General features: G+C 32.7%; 1 pseudogene; it reads left to right on the top strand.

The window, feature by feature from the left end:
• LOC149530266 (scarecrow-like protein 1) overlaps positions 1-16,377 on the top strand; it is a 53,115-nt pseudogene extending 36,738 nt beyond the window's left edge.
• Positions 16,378-16,630: the final 253 nt, after the last annotated feature.

Here is a 16,630-nt window from a genome sequence, read left to right as displayed (position 1 = left end):
CTTGCAAAAAGAAGTAGAATACCCCCTAGTTTCAAGACCACAGTAGTGAGCTTGTATCAAAAAAAAGTGAAACACACTCCCTACATAGGTATTATCATGCTCAATTTCAAGGGAGTTTCTAAGTCTACTCATGTCAAAATCCCTAGATTTTCTAATAATGGAAATTGGGTAAGCACCCCTTGTATCATGCTAATTAGAAAGTGTATCGAGAACACTATAATGGAAAAGTTGAGAAATTTCTCCCTTGAATTAAAATAGAAAAATTCATAATACTTATGTTAGAAGCTAGATGGTTTGTTTTGTGAACTAAAAAATAAGATTGTCCCTTAAGAGTTGCAATAGAAAAAAACTACAAATTTGATGAGGAGGCCTCGAGCCCACAAACTTCAAGGACCAAACTACAATTTCCTCAAAAATTCAAATTCGTAATTCTAATTAGACATCTTGTTTGTTTTTTACATCTCATGACTCCATTTCTATCACAATCACAACTATGGATCACACTCTCACCATGGGACATTACATCCTCACCTTATGTCCAGACTTTGGACTACTCATATACTATTCCAACCCCTTGATCAAAAAATGACCTCCCTCAATTTGATTACAACTGTAATGCTTACTTTTTGTACACTAGGGATATATGCCACTCCAAAATACTATATTAGGCATCAGATGTTACTTAGGATCCTACACCCTCACTAATCCCATTACGACTCTATCTCCCATTCATAGAAATATATATCATGCCCACATCCCTCTTGTCTATGTCCCTTCTTTTTCAACACTTAAACAATCCCATATGATTGTCCCTTTTACATATTGTCACGTGTTCACTCCCAAACACTCCCTCTATCTATTAAATCACTCAAAAAGTGCTAAAAAATATCATTCACCCTTCTAGTTACTCTTAGGCTTTGTCCACACTACTATCTATTTCTCATAACCTATTCCCCAAAAGTCACAAATTATTCATCCATATATAGTGTCTACTATTTTTTGTATTTTCAAACTATCATAGTTAAGTCTCATCCCACAAAAGAATTCTCAAAAATATGGCTATGCATCCTTCCATTCCCAAATATTTGGATATCTAAATGAATTTATTTTACATTATTTAGATCCAACATACCACTGGCAACTACTCTGTATGAACAAAATATTACACATCTTTTCACACTTTTGTTGTGTCTATACTAGGGCAATGGGACAATTACCTGTCAATGCTCAACTCATGTGGTGAGTTGTACATGGTTATCTGCAACATTCTAAACAAGTAACTATAATGTAATTCCCTCCTAATAGCTAGGTTTGAGTCCTTATTGCATGTTACATTGACCAAAAATCTATATTTCTAAGGTGACCGATACCCCAATTAAGTGTTTAAACAACCCCTAGAAAAATTGAGATGTCTTTATTGTTTCTTAATAAAAATTGATGAACCAAAGAGAAATTTACAAAGGATTCCTCCCCTTATCTTCTCCAATAGGAATTTGAACAAAACACCAAGATAATCACAATGAAAATTTCTTGTAAACAAATTGTAAATTAAATAAAATGGGAAGAAGTAAGAAAAACACCAACATTATATTGGTATTATAGTTCTTACATTGATTTCAACTTGTGCCAACCAACACAACTCCTAAGTTCCTTTACAAACAAACTTTTCTTTGTTTATCTCTTAAAGTTTATTACCAATAATGTTAAGTTTTACAACTTTTGACCCTTTTTTCCCACTTCAGAAATATCTATTTCAACTTTATTACATGTGAATGGTCCTTTAGAGACCTTATTTAAATATATTATAAATCAAATACTAACTACAACCCAAATCCCACATCTGACCCTCATAAGGATTGCATTAGCATCCTTTTTTCTTGGGCTTATTTACATCCAAATGGCACTACTGGCAATATTTATATTATTCAATGACTCTATAGGTCTTACTAGGTCTTCATATGCTTGTACATCACCATGTGATCCTTTTAGTATTCCTTGAGCCTCTTATGCTCTACACTAGATTTTGAAAAAACTAACTACACCAGTTTATTTGATTCTACATATTTGAAGATCTCCAAGCAATTACAACCTAAAATTATAAAAAAGATCACAAATAAATTTAATACAAAGATCATTAATGGTAATACTACTATATATGATATGAAAATCAACAATTCTAGCATACCTCTTACAAATCATAACCTTGTGAATGGGCCAATACACTATTTCCTTCATTGGCATGATCCAAATGCACATATATTATTTCCCCTCCAATTTCTCCCTATTTCTCTCCACAAATAGTTTCTTTTTCACTAAGCAACAATAAACTCATTTCATCCATGCAATTCTTGATAGATTCTTCTCCATCTACATAGCTATGCTCTTTAGCATACTTCTTGGCGAAGGGTGCTCCCCATAATACCATAAACCCATAATAGAAACAAAGAAACAACAACAAATGTGAGAAAAAAATATGGACTTCTTATTATCACCACAAATGCAAAATTGAAAAATTCACAAGTACAATATGCTAACCCACATGGGAACCTTCATTATAGTAATTTGAAAGACAATGTTGTGAACTACACCCAAAGTTATCCTAGACAATGTCTGGGCCTTTCTTAAATAGGAAATTTTATGCCACCCGAGAAGGTTCTAGACATTGAAACTTAATACCTAGGGTCGACAGACCCTAATAATACATATAGAGTCCACCAAATACATCTTTGATTATTATTTTAGATATTTAAGGTAGCCCAACTTTGGAAGGCCATAACTCTCAAAGCGTTGCTCAAATTAGCTATTATAACCACTTTGTGGAAATACCAACTCTTGATCTACATGCTTAGAACATCACTAGAGCCCTTCCACCAAGTTTCTAGACCTTATTAAAATAGAAAATACTGAAATAAAATTATTTTTGGGTGATGTAAGATTGCTCCTACACGTGGGATGCTCCTTCATTAGACACTTGGGGTAATTTAAGAAGTGACTCCATCAAAACTCATACCTCCTCCCTTGCTAACCATGATGAATCCTCTACTAGCCTCCCTTTCCATTTGACCAAGTATTTTTCATAAGTTTTGTTCCTTGTACTTTTTCCAATATGATTGTCCAATCTCTTCAATCTCCTTTGTAGCTAAACTAGCTGCTAGAATACTCCACTACACTTTTACAACTTCATCTCCATCACCTCCTTCATAATACTCTATTAATTATAAATATTAAATATTTGTAAAATTTTTAATTTAGCAAGCAATTCCACTTCATAAGAATTTTCAGAATCATGCATTTTAACTATTTTGCATGGTCCAAACTTCTTCATCTTCAACTTATTATATGTACCAACTAGAAAATGTTCCTTTCTCAAATAAACCATGACTTCATCTCCAATCTAAAATTACTTATACCTCCTTCTCACATATACCTTAGCCTTGTACTATGTATTCATATTTATGATGTGCTTCCTCACCTCCTCATGAATGTTCGTCAAATGTTCAACAAACTCTTTGCTTCAGTACTACTCATCTCTCTTTTATCCAACTGCCTCAATTTAGAATCATTTCTAGGACTACTCCCATATATAATCTAGAATGGTGATTTACCAGTACTCCTATTGATGAAATTATTATATGCAAATTCTACATATGGTAAAAATTTATTCCATCCTTTTGGCTTATCTCCAACTAGGCATCTCAACAAGTTTCCCAAACTATGATTCACAATTTTTATTTCTCCATCAATCTATGGATGATGTGATGAACTAAACTTCAAATCTATCTTCACCTTCTTACACAATGTATGCCAGAAATACCCAAAAATTTTGGTATCTTGATCTGAAACTATACTCTTTGGCATACCATGTAGTCTCACCACTTCTATAAAAAACAACTCTTCCACATGAACAACATCACTGGTCTTCTTAAAAGGAGTAAAATGTGCCATCTTTGGAAACTTTTCAACCACCACAAAAATGGAATCATGCCCACATTGTGTCCTCAGTAATCCAAGAACAAAATCCATGCTAACATCCTCCCACAGCTTCTTTGATATAGGTAATAGCTAATACAACCCTATATTATGCTTCACTCCTTTATCTAACATACTCTGCAACTCTATACAAACTTTGTCAAATCTTGCCACAACTATAGCTAGTAATAATTCTCAGCAAGAAAAGCTATGGTTTTATATCTACCAAAATGTCTAGCTAATCCTCCACTATACTTCTCCTTGATTAGATTCTCTCTCATTGAAATTCTAAGAATGCATAATTGGCTTTCTTTGAACAACATACTATCATGGATCATAAAATCCAACCACTTTATCCTATCAAGTGTAACAGGTTCTATAAAAGCCTTCCATGCTTCACCAAAATTAGAATCATCTGGATACAAAGTACTAAGTTCCTTGAACTCAACCACCTCTCTCTACATTTATGTTAACAAAATTTTTCTTCTAGTAAGAGAATCAACAACTTTGTTAGACTTTCCACTCTTGTATTTCAAAAGAAATGTATAACTCTATAAAAAATCAACCCACTTTAAATGTTTTTGTTCAATTTTCCTTGACTGTTAAAATATTGCAGATCTTGATTATCAATATACAAAAAAAAAAAAAAAAAATCTTAGGAAGAAGGTAGTCTCTCCACTTCTTTAATTCTTAAACTATAGCATAAAATTCTTGATCATAAACAAAATATTTTCTTTTTACATCACAAGTTCTTACTAAAATAAGTAATAGGTCAACCTTCATGGCTCAAAATAGCTCCTATTACAATACCACTAGCATCATAGTCTACTTGAAACACCTTGTTAAAATCAAGAAGTGCTAAAATAGGCTACTTAATAACTTTCTATTTTAACAGATTAAAATTCTTATCTGCTCCTATAGTCCACTTAAATTCTTTCTTATCCCCTCTCATTGTTTCAATAAGGGGTCCACAAATACTGCTAAAATCTCTTATGAATTTTTTGTAAAAACTAGCCAAACCATGAAAAGATCTTACCTTTGTTGCACTCCTTAGAGTAGGTCATTCAAGGATAGCCTTCACTTTCTCTAGGTCCACTTTTAGACCTTCTAATAAGACTACAAATCTTGGGTACACCAACTCCTTTACAAAACTACACTTCTTTAGGTTTATCAACAACTTTTGTTCCCTCAACTTATCAAACACCTTGTGAATATAGATCAAATGCTCCTCCAATGTCTTGCTAAAGATCAAAATATCATCTAGGTAAATAATGAAAAACACACCCAAAAACTCCTTTAGTACCTCATTCATGAGCCACATGAAACTGCTTGATGCACTGGTTAGCCCAAAAGGCATGAATAACCATTCATATAGTCCTTCCCTCATCTTGAGTGTAGTCTTCAACTCATCACCTTCTCTAATTTGAATCTAATGGTACCCACTCTTTAGATCTATCTTTATGAAATACTTAGACCCACTCAAATAGTCCATAATATCATCCATCCTTGGCAATGGAAATATGCACTTGATTTTGATCTTGTTCATAGCATGATAATCTATGCACATCCTCCATTCTCCATTCTTCTTTGGTGCTAATATAGTTGGTACAATACATGGACTTATACTCTCTCAAATCAACAACAACTCATGAACTTGCATGTTCACTCTTCACTTTATAATGGTCTCATTAATAGAAACAATTGGTATCAGAGCATCCGGTCCTTGAAGATAAATTTTAACAACTTTAGGATATCCATGACAAGCATGTTCAGGAAAGATAGTCCTAAATTTGGCAGAGGAAATTTGGATACTTGAATGGTGGAAATTTTTAGTGAGTTATCGAATTTGTGTAAAGAATAGAGCATTGAGTTTTAGATCCAAAATCCTTCTATTATATATAGAAGAACCAAAGCTCAAGAAAAGATGGATATATATCCAAAGAATACATAATGATAAAGGAAGGTATTGATCTACTTACAAAGAGAGAACTAGAAGTTATGAAAAAAATTGTTTGTTTGTCATTTAAAGAGTTTTGCCATTTTTAATCTAGATTTCCTAAGAGATTAAAGAAAACTAGAAAGAGTTTACTTTCTGATCAAGTTGAAGAATTTAAAGTATGGAAAGATTATTGAATAATTGTGATAATGAACCTAGATTGGTTAATGAAGCCAAAGTAATAAAAGAGACAACTTTGGTGACTATTATGCGAATTGGAAATGTAAGAGTTGATGAGAAATTTAGGATACAAGAAAGAATAGTTGATTACAATTTAAATGATGATGTTGTTACTAAACCAAGGAATGATGAAGTATTTCTAGAGACTAACAATGATTTCTAGAATGAAGGAGATCCAAGAAAAGAACAAATCTCAGAACCTTCAGCAGAGCCAAGAGTTGACATAACAAGTCCTACTTTGGGAAAGAATATGACAAAGAATCATCCACCTGAGTAGATTATCGAAAGCAGAGATAAAGGTGTGATAAAAAGAAGCAAAGTCAATGAAGAACTATGTTTGATATCTCAAGCTGAGCCTAAGAATGCAAATGAATCATGTAAAGGTTACTTGAGACCTATGCTCCTATGGCTAGAATTCAAGCAGTAAGATTATTCTTGGCATATATAGCATATAAGAAATTCAAAGCATATTAGATGGATGTCAAGTCAACATTCCTGAATGGAGAACTTGAAGAAAAGGTATACATCAAATATCCCAAAGGTTGTCTTTTAAAATATGAAAAGGACATAGTATGAACATTGAAGAAAGCATTGTATGGCTTGAAGGAAGCACCCAGAACCTAGTATGCAAGGTTGGATAGGCATTTGATGAAGCTTGGATATAGCAAAGGTATGGTAGATAGTAATCTCTATTGAAAAGAAATTGATGATGGAATAATGATTTTGGCAATATTTGTTGATGATATCATATTTGTAGATGATGATATTTTACATTCATGACCATGTTTGTCATTGATGTCAACATAGCAATTTTTTGTGGTATCTGATAGAAGAACAGTGGAAATATCACATTTGTATGAATGGCTAGTTAAGTATTCTCAGTATCCAAAGTTATGATAGACACTTCTTAGTATCTAGTATATGTAGTTAACACTATGTGAAGAAATTTTAAGTGTAGAAGAAGTTATGTAAGTTTTGGTAATGTTTGTTTTGAGATAGAGTTTATAGAAGCATGTTTTGGTAAACTTGTTATATCTCTTAGTAGAATTGTTATTATGAGAATTAAGGTTGAGGATGTAAAGAAGACATATTGATGATGATGTGGTTAATCTTGTTTGTCATAATATTAAATGTACAAAAATTTATTCAAGTTACAATGCAGAAGATTAATGTTATCGCTAAGTGTAACATGTTCTTAATGTGGTCCTATAATAATTAATTAAGAAGTCGTAATAGCCAACTTAGGGAATTTCTTTATGGATTTGGTATAAAGGAAGGACATTTTCCTTTATCTTAGAAGTATGACATGAGATAATTGTAAGCAACACAAAGAGCAGAATGTGAAGTTGAGCAAAGTAGAGCAAAAGTGAAGGAAACTTAATTGCTAAGGTTTTGTTGTGTGATCTGATGTTTGATATTTGGATTAGAGGTTTGTGACCTAGTCTAGAAGGTCTGATAGTGATTGGTTCAATTGAAAAAATAGAGGAAAGGGGAACTTAATAGTAGATTACTTGTTTGGGAAGTAAGTTCTTCTTGTAATTGAAATTGCATGTTTGGGCAGTGGGCTCTTCTTACATACTTTGTACTACAACTCCTCATAGGGTCGGCACAACTCCTAATAGGGTTGGAATCTCTTAAAAAGGATTCAAATTCTCCTAACAAGGACTCTATGTATTGAATGTTGTACTAGACTCCTAAAAGGTTTCATCCTCTAACAAGCAATATTTGTATTAGTACATCATCATGTGGGCATCATTCCCACTAGTATTTTCCATTTGATCAAGGGTTTCCCTAGTTAGCATAGCTGGTGTAATTGTCTATGTGCATCTTGCTATGGTTACTATTTACTTTAATTGAATGGATAAGATTGGTTAAGGATAATAAATGTTTTAATTATTGGATAACTAATTCACACCCCCCCCCCCCCCCTTGTCAGTAATCTTGGTGGACCATTATTTCTAACTGTCATTCTATGTGTTTCCTTGTTTGGAAAAATGGCTTCTAGAACTAAATCCATCTGGTGATTGATCTTCTTCATTAGGGGCAATCCATCAGGTACATTATCTAATATAATATCAAAAAACTCTCCCAACATATCTGCAACTTCTACAGTTATCTCCTCTACTTCTTCTTTACTATCTTTTGGAATTATAGAAAAATACATATGCTCACACTTCATACCTTTGAGAAACTCTTTTCCATCAATAAAACATATTCTAGTAGCATTTCATACTATTTCTTCTTTCTCATTCAATGGTTTCAACTTATGCTTCACTCCATCTTCGATCAGAGTGTACGCATTTGCTCACCCATTGTGTCTAGCATGCTTTTCAAACTTCCACAGCTTACCCAGCAACATATGACATGTGTTCATAGGTAACATAGTACTTCATCCTAGTATCTTCCAATCTTGAATTTCATTGAGCACTACTCATTGGCCATGACTTGTGGTCATCTTGCACCAAAGCAATATGGTATGGATGTGGGTGTTTTTGTCTCTTTAGCTTCAACTTTGTGACCATCATGTCTAACACCAGATTGTTAGTACTTCCACCATCAAAGATCACATTACAACACTCATGTTCATATCTACACCTATTATGAAAAAAGCTCCTTCTTTGATCAGGTTCATTCTCACCACTTAGCAGGACTCTTCTATTAACTAGGACTTCTCCTCTTTCAGCATCTTTAGAATGTGATGATATGGCATCTTCATAAACATGTGCCACTCTAGCCAAGTCTTTTTTCCTTTGATCTATCCTTCCTTGGTGCTAGGAAAATTCAAATTCTTTATGCTCTTCTTCTCCATAGTGTAAAACATTTCCCACAAAAGTCTCCTATTCTAGATCCTTGTCCTCTACCTCTTCCTCTCTGATCTCTGTTTTTCTAATCATGGAAATGATTGGAATTTTTTCCCCTTTGGTTTGAATTTCTACTTCTAGCCTCATCCTTATTCTTTTGATCATCATTACGACCACTATAAGATCATCTACCAAATCTTCCATCACGACCTCTTCCACTATTCTTGTTATCAAACTTCTTGCTCAATTTTTCCTCAACTCTTAGGGAGAACTAGTATACCTCCTCAATATTATTCTTTCAAACTAGACTCAACACATCCTAAATACTTGGCCTTAATCCATTAAGATAATGAGCACACTTTCTCCTTATCAGCTTCTGTATGGCTACTTTTATTGAGAACTCAATAGAACTCTTTGGTATACTCTTGAACAAATTTTCTTGATTGCTTCAGCCCTTACATCTTCTTCAATACACCAAGCTCATAATCCATGGGAATGAATTGTCACTTCATTTTAGCTATCATCTAACCCCATCTAGTGATTGTGACCTTTCCCTTTCTATTTCACTCCAACTAAACCTCCTACCTCCAAATATTTGCATGTCCCTTTAGTTTTTCCTTCACAAACTTAACCGTATCAGGATCATCAATATCTTCATACTCAAAGTACTCCTCAAGTTCATTGATCCAATCGATCAACTCCTTTGGCTTAATATTTCCTAAAAATGTGGGAACTTTAAACTTAGGTCTTTTCCAATCTTGGAGATGGCCCTAAAAAACCTCTCTTCCTCTGGGTTTAAAATTGCCTCTGATTCAACAATTTCTTCTTCTTCCTCCTCATCCTCACTTTCATCTCTTACAATAAGTTTTATTCCTCTATGCATTTTTCTTCCAATGCTTGCATTTGTCTTTGGAGGGCTCTAAAACCTTCAGGTGTAACACTTACAACTCTTCCACCATGCTCTCTTCATAGAGATAGTTTTGTGCTTCCACTAAAACCCTAGTACAAACTACCTTACAATCAAGATTTGTCTATATGCTCAGCCCAAACCATGGTCTTTGTATGAACTGCCTCACACACTATGATCTATTCATACTCTCAAGAACTCTTACTCTAATACCACTTGATGAAGGGTGCTCCCCTTAATACCATAAATCCATAACTGAAAAAAAGAAACAATAGAAAATGCGAGAAAAAAAAAAGTACTTATTATCACCACAAATGTGGAATTACATGATTCACAAGTATAATATGCTAACCCACATGGGTTCCTTCAATATAGTAATCTACAAGACAATGTTGTGAACTACACCTAGAGCTATCCTAGACAATATTTGGGCCTTTCTTAAATAGGCAATTTTATGCTACCCTAGAAGGTTCTAGACATTGAAACTTGATACCTAGGGCTGACAGACCCTAACAATACATATAGAGTTAGGAAAATACATCTTTGACAATTATTTTAGATATTTTGGGTAGCCCAACTTTGGAAGGCCATAACCCTCGAACCATTGCTCTAATTGGCTATTATAACCACTTTTCAAAACTATCATCTCCTAATCTATAGGCTTGGAATGGTGTTAGTGCCCTTCCATCAAGTTTTTGGATCTCATCCAAGCACTCTAAGGCTTCCAATGGTGAGCCTGAAGATTTTTCTATAAATTTTTCCACTGAAAATCTACCATAACTTCTCTGATACTTAAGCTAGAGCAATGATATTTTTATGATAATATTATAACTCTAAAATAAACCTTCCTATAGAAAATGAGAATATTCTAAGCTCATATGAAAAATTTACTAAAAATAGCAAGCTCCCAGAAATAGCAACCCCCTTATCTACTAGTCCTTATTAAAATAGAAAAGACTGAAATAAAAATATGTTTGGATGATGCAAGATTGCTCTTACACCTAGGATGCTCCTACATCACTTCCTTACATCCTCTGTATTTTTTGTGGAACAAAGCTTTGCTTCACACATAGAAAAAATGAACCTTTCCACCTTCTATAGGAAAGGTCTCATTGTGAAATTGCATTAGGATCAAGAGACAATGCAAATTGATATTTCCAAGGAAACTAAAGCATGTCTTACTCTAAGTATTACCCCATGCTTGAGAAAGAGGATGTTGTTTTGCTAAATCTATTGGATGGGCAACAATCTTGCATGCTATGGTGCTAGTATTGACATTATCTTGATTAGGCAAGCCGAGATTCTCTTTAGGAGTAACATAAAAAAGAAGTGTAGTTATATTAACAACACCAATAATTGAGGTTATATGGTCATAAACAAGAGCAATATCTATCGTTATTGGGCCAAGCATTTAAAAATATTCCTCATTAAACCAGTCCAATTATTTTTTTGTATTTTCAAGATTATTATGCATTAGGATATGACTAGGTCCTTCATTCATTACCTACACATCCTTTTTACCAAGAATGATGAATAATCTTACCTCGAGTAGTAGGTTCTACAAATTATGCAACATCTTTGATATCATAAATAGAACTAGATCTCAACCCATCTATAAAAAGAGAAATGTCATATAGGTTACAAATGTCAAGGATTTCATCCCAATGCTCATCTAAAATTTTCTTTATGAAATGTCAAGTACCATTTTGCATGGTTTCTACTTACAAGTTGTAGCATGACAAGATCAGTCTAATGTATTCTTCTTAAGTGTTGCTATCAAAACAAAATACCTAACATCCAATTCTTGAAAGCTCTAGAGTATACCTAGCTCTTGTAGTAATTAATAATTAGATAATCTTTCACAACCCCTTGTATTCAAAACATTCCATTTAAGGTTCCTACTAGTGAATATTGAAAAATCCATCTCCAAAAATGACGTCCAATACTCCAAGCTTATCCAATGAAGTTATCTTAAAAATATAGATTGGTTAATCATTAAGGCTTTCTATTCTTAGATAAAACACATGCCTTATTTACCTTGGAATTTTTAGTACCATATAGACATATCCTTTATACTTACCATTTGAATCTTGCAAATTACCTATTTGATATCTTCGTGACTATTCTAATTTTTTTATTGCTATCCTCTTTTTCTTAGGATTGTATCATGTCATGAAATAGTATTCCTTCTTTGATTTTATACTTCTCATTGTTAATGTATTGCTTTTTTACATAAAGAAAATCTCATCAACTAATCCAAGCCATAAAAATCATATGGAAATGTAAGTTGGTACCTTTTACTTCAATCATACATCCTTTCATTGTTTTATTGTTGTCCTTTCTTACCATTTGCATGATAGGCCTACAGAATGAATTCTAAAACCACATTTTCCTATTCAAATAATGCTCCTATTAGTATTATCAATAGATTTCCATTATAACATTTTATATGATTTTTTCAAAGACTTTTATAGTGAAATTTGTATTTGCCCCCTTTTTCCCTCTAATATCTATTCCAAAACCCTCATTACTATTCTTAAGGTTGTCACATATACATTTGTTGAAAAATAATACAAATACTTAACCAAAATGTGTGCACTACCAAGGAAGATATCGAAACACTTATAAGGTTTTTAAAATAAACACACAAATCTATTATCTATATATCAACAAGACTACTTAATGTTGTCTTTAATATCTTTACATTTATCGTGATGAGCTCCATATAGGGATTCTAATTAGAGACCCCTCTAGTAGTTGGGTATGCTATTTCTTTATTCTCGAAATACCTCTTCTTGCATGTAATGTGGTGCAAACTCCATGACAACTCTCTTAAATTCAACATTTTCTTGAAAACTCTTTCAAATTCACCTACATGCTAGAAATATCTTTATGGAATTATTCTCCTTTAAAAATGGTACTTTGTAACAATCCAAACTATAATATGCATCCAGTGTCTTCAAACTCAGTGTTAGGGAGAATTGATTTGTTGAGATCTTTCCAATATAGTATTGTAAGAGGGATTTTGTAACTATAAAACCTTAACAAAACTATTAAGGAAGACTTTCCTCAAAAGTATGTGATTTTGGAGAATGAAGAAAATCCTAAATATTCCTTTTCTATGCAATAAACCTTTACACAATGATCCTAAAGAAAGAAAATCATACAATCAGCCAAAGATCCAAAATAAAACTAGAAAATACTTCTTAAACTAGATTTGTATACAAGCTTCAAGAAAATATGTGTACAAATAGTATGTGTATCCCTTGAAACCATGAAAATATATGCAAAAACACCATCAATTATTCCCTAAGAACAATGTAACCCTTGTTGTGTATAAGAAGTACAATTGGCACCAATCTCACTAACTTGCAACATAAATGCAACCCCCTAACCCATCTATACAACATGCCCATTCCATGGCATTGACCCTGAACCATACACCATGTACATGCACAATGCATATATTACCTACTTTCCCTACAAATCGATAGTACTACTACTTACAAACCCCTAGAAGCAATCAACAATCAGAAATAATAATAAAAGGATAATAATAATATCAAACAGTGCACTTTCTCAAAAGAAGATCTTGATCCTTCTTTATACCATATAACCTATTTGTATATCTAAATAGATCATACCTCCATCTTAACATACTAGGCATACCTCAAATATCCAATGACCACCTATATACTATCATCACACATAATATTAGCATGAACATGACTAATAAAGTAAAAGAGTTGTGTTTTCTAGTTTCTTGAATTTTTTGTCAATGATGAGATTAGTAAAATCACAAAAATGAACACAAACAAATTCAACACAATTTAACCTCGCATTACTCCAACTTTCTCAAACTTGGCTTTGAAATCACAATGATTTAAAATAGTATATTGCTTGTGACTTGATAAAGACACATAATTTTATATATTATGAAGTAATAACCTCATAATAACCTCCACTAAATGCTAACAAGAATAAATAGGAGGTGGAAGCTATTAATCAAATACAAGATATCCACCTCTTGGATTGTGTTTAATAGATGGATTGCGTACAAATTCTAAAGATAAGCTATATCAAATCTATAGAACAAGAAGAAAAAAATAATTATAATTCATTGTAGAAATTAAAATTTTCATCTTTGATAGTTTCTCTAGAAGTGGAATTTAATTAACACTCACATAAGAAGGCTTATATGGATTAACAAAATAGTAAAAGCATACTCACAACTTTTGTTCTTTCATTGATAGGCTATTAATAGCAAAAAAATATGCATCTATCATTACCATGACCATACTAGAAGCCAATAAATGAATGTGCCAAAAGATAAAGATAGGTGGCACTATATGATAATCTTGAACCCTAATAATTGAACTTCTTTATAAATTAAAAGTATTAGATCTATAGTCACTAATGAGGTCATGCCTACAATTTGAAATACCACAACCAAAACAAATTTTGAAAATAAATGATTGAGAGTTTTAATATCAAATAAGTGATTCATGTTGTTGATGTTGTTCCAGTGCTCAAGCCATCGTTTGTAAACTCTAGTGTTATTTAGTCCATACATAAGAAGAAAGAATTTTTTTAACATCTTGCTGTTAGGCATCATGTTTTCACCCAGTTGGAAATTGGTGCCAATCCTTTCATCCATTCGATGAAACTTAGCTTATAAGAGCTAATGTAAGAGGCTTCCTTTCTAGCTACTATAATAAGTGCTTTTGTTAGTAAACTTAGGAAAATTTACATGATTATACTCATGTAAGATAGAACATCTACATCAAAAAACTTAGGAAATGTGACAAGATTATACTCATGTAAAATAGAAATTAATAACACAAATTTACATCCTTGTGGTCTAAATCATTCACCAACATTAGAAATTTATTTTTAAATAAAATATGGTGTCTCCAATAGGACATATCTAAGACATAAAGACATGCTATATAGAGGATGGTGAGGCAAAAGAATCATAACTTTCCACTCTTACCATTTCCCTCTTTAGATTCTATTTTTATATCTAAATTTTTTAGATTCTTTGCCTCAATGTATCTGGTCAATCATCTCCCATAAGGGACAACTAAGTATTAGTCTTCATATCCAAGGATCTTTTCATATCTTAACATCATTATCACTATAGAGTATTTCATATTCCAGTGGTGATGATTTCCTTATCTTGCTAATTCTATAAAGGTAATCCTCTAAAAGGTTTGATGTCTCATGAGAATTTTGCACAAACGTACTCCTTTTTACCAAAAATAAAATCATTTGATATCCAGAATCTTCCTCTGGGTGGTGGTGATACAATAGTTGGAGACCAAGAAGGTATCCAACATAGGATAGAAGAATTGGAGAGGTATTTTCTAAGAGACAGTGATGATTCAGCTATTACAAGTGTCATTACCCCTAAACAATGTAATCACCTGGATCAATAATGAGTTGTCTATACCATGTGGACCCTTCTATCGGATAATGACACTGTCAACTCTAAGCATTTTTAGTTAATCCTATTATCATCCTTACATCAAGAAGGAAAGTACAACAAGCCAAACTTGTAGACCTCATAAAGAAAATCAAAGACAACTACTTTATGTTGCCAATAGAGTGCAAGACATCACTCATTCGAGCACAAATTGGTCAAGGTAGTTATACCCTGAAGCTATTGGAGGATTGTGCAACTACCACCTTTGAGAAAAATGTTCATTGAGTATCAACCTTGATAAGAAAGTTAGAGTTCTTAGTAGATGGTGATATGTAATGACTTACTACATATAGAGTTGAAATCCTTGTTGTACATCCTAGCCCATTAGCATAAGGCCAACATAATTCTTTGAAATTGAAAGAAAGATCCTGTAGGGATCATTTTTTTGCAACTAACTTAGTATTTGAAGTATTTTCACACATTAAGTATGGGTTAATGGTAGAGAACTATAGGATCCTTCAAGCTTTTGAGAATTAGGATAAGGTATACATTATATATTTTGAAATCAAGTAGGGAAGCCAACACATCAGCCTTATTTGTGGTCTTACAGGAAGCACTAGTGCATCTCACAAGGTTTACATGATTGTAGTAGGTGACTTTGAGTCAATCTTTCATATTTTTGGAATCTTGCATGTGGTAGGTGAAGGACTTCAAAAAATTATAAATTTTGTAGGCATTAATTTAGAGTTCCACATGATTTTTGAAAAGGAAAAAAATGTGTGACCACTGATATTGGGATGTAGTAGTAATTTTTCCATTCTAGCTACATCACATACCTAATCAAAGTGTCTCTACAAAGAATCTCGATGATCAAATTTTGAGAATGGAAAAAATCTTGAATCCTAAAGTTGCAACTATAGTGGAAAATTAAATCAATATTGATACTTCTTGTTTCATGCCATAATTCATGGAAGCACTAAACTACTATTTAATTGTATTTGAATCCCTAGATATTCACCTTGAAAGTGAGCAAAAGATAGGATCAACATTCAGAAGTATTAGTTTTCACTCACAACATAGTAAATATTATTGCATGTGAGGGGCCAAAAATATCTAACAGGTGTGAAGTAGCAAGAAAATGGAAGGAAAAATGATGATGGTTGGTTTTTGTTGCCACAATTTTGTAATATATATTTACTATGATCTATATTTATTGCTTTCAATTTTTACTAGAAATAATATGTTATCTTCATATTCTTTAGATGTAGATAACTAAAAAGTTCCATCACAACTATTTCTTTATCCTTGGATGTAATTACATTATTTGATGTACAAAACATCTCATATTCACC

This window comes from Cupressus sempervirens, chromosome 11 (genome assembly GCF_028749045.1).
Source record: "Cupressus sempervirens isolate cs-2001-9-10 chromosome 11, ASM2874904v1, whole genome shotgun sequence".
Taxonomy (NCBI): Eukaryota; Viridiplantae; Streptophyta; class Pinopsida; order Cupressales; family Cupressaceae; genus Cupressus; species Cupressus sempervirens.
This window is presented reverse-complemented; position numbering and strand designations above follow the sequence as displayed.